This window comes from Calonectris borealis, unplaced genomic scaffold, assembly GCF_964195595.1.
Source record: "Calonectris borealis unplaced genomic scaffold, bCalBor7.hap1.2 HAP1_SCAFFOLD_136, whole genome shotgun sequence".
NCBI classification, from domain to species: Eukaryota; Metazoa; Chordata; class Aves; order Procellariiformes; family Procellariidae; genus Calonectris; species Calonectris borealis.
Window position 1 is genome coordinate 67,501 of NW_027441523.1, and position 5,000 is coordinate 72,500.

Sequence of the window (5,000 nt, forward strand, 5' to 3'; positions counted from 1 at the left end):
GCGTGCGAGCGAGGGGGCAGCGTCTCCGGAGAGCCGCAACGGCGGCCTGGTCACCGGCAGAGCCGGCCCGCCGTGAAGCGTCTCCGACGCGCCCAGGAACACCTCTGCAGGCGCTGCCTGCGGGTCTGGGTCGACTGAAGGGGGGGAGCGGGAGGTGCCGCCGGCCACCCGCTCCGCGCATCGATTCCCTTGAGCGAGGTCGACGGGACCGAGGGAAAGCCGCGGCAGGCTCGACTCCCCCGGTCTTCCAGCGTTCGAGTGCCGGCCACCGGTACCGGTCTTTGCCCTGCGCCCCGGGGAACCGCTTACCCCGGGGGAGGAGAAGGCCGAAGAAGACTAAGAGGCACCGCGCCTCACCCGTGCCATCCCCGGGTAACGGGGGCCGGGAAAAGCCGCTCAAGGCTCGACGCCCGCGGCCACTTGCCTTCGGCTGCCGGCCGCAGGGACCGGCCGCCCTTTTCTTCCCGCTTGCGCGGGCTCCAGCTTAGGGCTGGAGAAGTTTGGAAGGGCGAGGCGCCGCCACCTCGCCCGTACGAGTGCAGACCTTCCCAGCGAGCCCTCCTGCTACCAGGACTCGCGCCAGCAAAAAAGAGGACGAGGCGCCGCCGCCCCGCCTGCACCATCACCGGGCCCTCGGGGGCCGGGGCAAGCCGCGGCCGACTCGAGACCCCCCGGCTGTCTGCATTCGGCTGCCGGTGTTTCTGCCCGCTTCGCGGGCTCCAGCTTAAGGCCGGAGAAAAAGGACAAGGCGCCGCCACCTTGCCCGTCTCCATCACACGGCCCTCGGCAGCCGGCGGCAGCCCTGGTGGGCTGGGCACTCGCGGGCACCTCTGCCCCGGAACGGTGCCAGCACCCGCCTTTGCCATCATCGGGCCCCCCGGGGCCGAGGGAGGCTCGGCTCCCCCGGCCTTCCAGCGTTCGAGTGCCGGCGACCGCCACCGGCCGCCGGTCTTTGCCCTGCCCCGCGGGGAACCGCTTCTCCCGGGGGAAACGAGGACGAGGCGCCGCCGCCTCGCCTGCACGCCGCAGTCCCGTCACCGGGCCCGCCTGACACCACCAGCTGCCCGCGGAGGGCTCGCACCGGTGAAAACGGGACGCCGCCGCCCCGCCTGCGCCGTCAGTTGGGCCCTCGGGGGGCCGGGGGGGGAAGCCGCGGCAGGCTCGGCACCCCCCGGCCGTCTGCGTTCGGCTGGCCGGGAGCCGGCCGCCGCTCTCTCCGCCCGCTTCGCGGGCTCCAGCTTAAGGCTGGCACAAAGGGACGAGGTGCCGCCAACCTCGGTCGTCCCACCAACCGGGCCCTCTGGAGCCGGGAGTAAGCCGCGGCAGGCTCGACGCCCCCCGGCCGTCTGCCTCCGGCAGTGACCTTCACCATCACTGGGCCCCGGCTGGGTGCGTTCGAGTCTTTGCCCTGCCCTGCGGGATCCGGCCTTATGCCTCGTGCCGGTCGGCAACGGCCGCCGGAGCCGGCCGCCGGCTCCGGCTCTCCGCAGCTCCCGACCCCTCGGACACGCTGGGCTGGCTTGTCGGGCAAGCGCTGGGAGATGGCCGGACCGAAGAGACTGGAAGCTGGGCCGGACCACCGAGGGAACCGCCACGACGGCCGCCGAGCACCCCACTTTGCTGGCAGAACCGCGGGCCTTGCAGCCGCTGACGAGCGCTGCTCTGGAGACGAGTCACGGCTCGCTCCTATAGTACGGACCGGCACGTCCCCGCCGCCGGCAAGCTCCAAGAGCGGCGCCTCTGCGCACCGGGGAGGCGCGCCAACCACGCCGACTTTTACGATGACGTAACTGGAGGCAGCGAAAAACAGCGACCCCTTCGGCAGCTCCGACGAAGCAGCGGGGACAACACGTCTACCCCTCGGCCCCGGCAAGGCGACCAAGTCCCGCCGGAGCCGGGTAGACTTGGCCGCCCTTATCGCCGGACGCTACGCAACCAACAACCCGCGGTCGCCGGGTACCGCAGGCGGCCCCACGGGCTCCGAAAAGGGGTAGACCTGACGGCCGCCGCCGAGCCCGGAGCCGGGTAGACCTGACGGCCGCCGGCGGCCCCGGAGCCGGGTAGACCTGACGGCCGCCGGCGGCCCCGGAGCCGGGTAGAGCTGACGGCCGCCGCCGGCCCCGGAGCCGGGTAGAGCTGACGGCCGCCGGCGGCCCCGGAGCCGGGTAGACCTGACGGCCGCCGGCGGCCCCGGAGCCGGGTAGACCTGACGGCCGCCGGCGGCCCCGGAGCCGGGTAGACCTGACGGCCGCCGGCGGCCCCGGAGCCGGGTAGAGCTGACGGCCGCCGGCGGCCCCGGAGCCGGGTAGAGCTGACGGCCGCCGGCGGCCCCGGAGCCGGGTAGAGCTGACGGCCGCCGGCGGCCCCGGAGCCGGGTAGACCTGACGGCCGCCGGCGGCCCCGGAGCCGGGTAGACCTGACGGCCGCCACCGGCCCCGGAGCCGGGTAGACCTGACGGCCGCCGCCGGCCCCGGAGCCGGGTAGACCTGACGGCCGCCGGCGGCCCCGGAGCCGGGTAGACCTGACGGCCGCCGGCGGCCCCGGAGCCGGGTAGACCTGACGGCCGCCGCCGGCCCCGGAGCCGGGTAGACCTGACGGCCGCCGCCGGCCCCGGAGCCGGGTAGACCTGACGGCCGCCGCCGGCCCCGGAGCCGGGTAGACCTGACGGCCGCCGCCGGCCCCGGAGCCGGGTAGACCTGACGGCCGCCGGCGGCCCCGGAGCCGCGTAGACCTGACGGCCGCCGCCGGCCCCGGAGCCGGGTAGAGCTGACGGCCGCCGGCGGCCCCGGAGCCGGGTAGACCTGACGGCCGCCGGCGGCCCCGGAGCCGGGTAGACCTGACGGCCGCCGGCGGCCCCGGAGCCGGGTAGACCTGACGGCCGCCGGCGGCCCCGGAGCCGGGTAGACCTGACGGCCGCCGGCGGCCCCGGAGCCGGGTAGACCTGACGGCCGCCGGCGGCCCCGGAGCCGGGTAGACCTGACGGCCGCCGGCGGCCCCGGAGCCGGGTAGACCTGACGGCCGCCGGCGGCCCCGGAGCCGGGTAGACCTGACGGCCGCCGGCGGCCCCGGAGCCGGGTAGACCTGACGGCCGCCGGCGGCCCCGGAGCCGGGTAGACCTGACGGCCGCCGCCGGCCCCGGAGCCGGGTAGACCTGACGGCCGCCGCCGGCCCCGGAGCCGGGTAGAGCTGACGGCCGCCGGCGGCCCCGGAGCCGGGTAGAGCTGACGGCCGCCGCCGGCCCCGGAGCCGGGTAGAGCTGACGGCCGCCGGCGGCCCCGGAGCCGGGTAGACCTGACGGCCGCCGGCGGCCCCGGAGCCGGGTAGACCTGACGGCCGCCGGCGGCCCCGGAGCCGGGTAGACCTGACGGCCGCCGGCGGCCCCGGAGCCGGGTAGACCTGACGGCCGCCGCCGGCCCCGGAGCCGGGTAGACCTGACGGCCGCCGGCGGCCCCGGAGCCGGGTAGACCTGACGGCCGCCGCCGGCCCCGGAGCCGGGTAGACCTGACGGCCGCCGGCGGCCCCGGAGCCGCGTAGACCTGACGGCCGCCGCCGGCCCCGGAGCCGGGTAGACCTGACGGCCGCCGGCGGCCCCGGAGCCGGGTAGACCTGACGGCCGCCGGCGGCCCCGGAGCCGGGTAGACCTGACGGCCGCCGGCGGCCCCGGAGCCGGGTAGACCTGACGGCCGCCGGCGGCCCCGGAGCCGGGTAGACCTGACGGCCGCCGGCGGCCCCGGAGCCGGGTAGACCTGACGGCCGCCGGCGGCCCCGGAGCCGGGTAGACCTGACGGCCGCCGCCGGCCCCGGAGCCGGGTAGACCTGACGGCCCCTCCGTGCTCCGGGTCCGGCTGGACCGGGCTGCCGCCGTCTCCCGTCCGGGGGGTGTGTGGGGAGGTGGGGAACCGGGGGGGTGATTCGAGATTTAAGCGGGTCTGATACAAGGGCCACCCTGTCCCCGTCTTCCTGCCCGCGGTGGGCGATGGGGAGTGGGGGCATGCGTGCGTGTGCGTGCGTGTGGGCGTAATTCCCCCACCCCCCGCCCGTTTCTGGGATTTAAAGGGCTTTTAATGCAGGAGAGCGAGCACTGCGTCACACAAGAGTTATTGTCCGTATCGGTTTCCGTAGGGAAAAAGAAATCAATCAAATTCTGGTAAAATTAATTTTCTTTTAGCACGGCTAGGTGGACGATACCCCCGGAAAAATAAAACGGGGCCGATTGGAGAATCTCGATAACGCTCGACCTGCTTTGTTAAGACGCGTGTACAAATACTCCTCAATCCCCTGCGCACCAAGAACTGACCCCGGGTAAATTAAGGTCAAGGTCAAGTGACTAGCGATTCGGTGACCGACGTTTCTATCCCTCGCTTAGGACCGAGGTATTCGACGACGATGAATGAATTCCTTCGTGCGGAAATGAAGGAAATGAATCGACGTTAAAAATTAAGGAAGACTTAATTTATCGAACCAATGAAATAAACCATTGGGTTCATTGAAGAGATCCCAAAACATAAACATGGCTATGGACACATCAATAACGAAGGATCGGATTTCTTTACCAAATCTGCATTCCTCTCTTTCGGGCACGCCAAGAGGTGACGGACGGGAAAGGGAGAGAGAGGGAAGGTGGGGCCGATGAGTACCTGTTAGTAATTACTGTTAATTCTTTAATAAAGACGGCTGTAATAGATAAATTTGGCAAGAGTACGTGCAAGAGTTAGTTGTAAATTAAATGAAAATGTGAAGGGTCGCTTATCACCTTTTGAATTAACAATTTGCGCCCGAGGTACCAATCGATGATTACATACATACGTACGTACGTACCTACGTACGTACCTACATACACACATAAATAAAAGTTAAAAAAAAAAAAAAGAATAAACGCGGGGGGACGGGGGACGGCACCCCAACACCGGGCGGGGGAGGCCAGGTCTACCCCCGGGCGCCGGAGACTGCCGCCGCCTGCGGCGTGGGAGGCCAGGTCTACCCCCGCGGCGGGGGAGGCC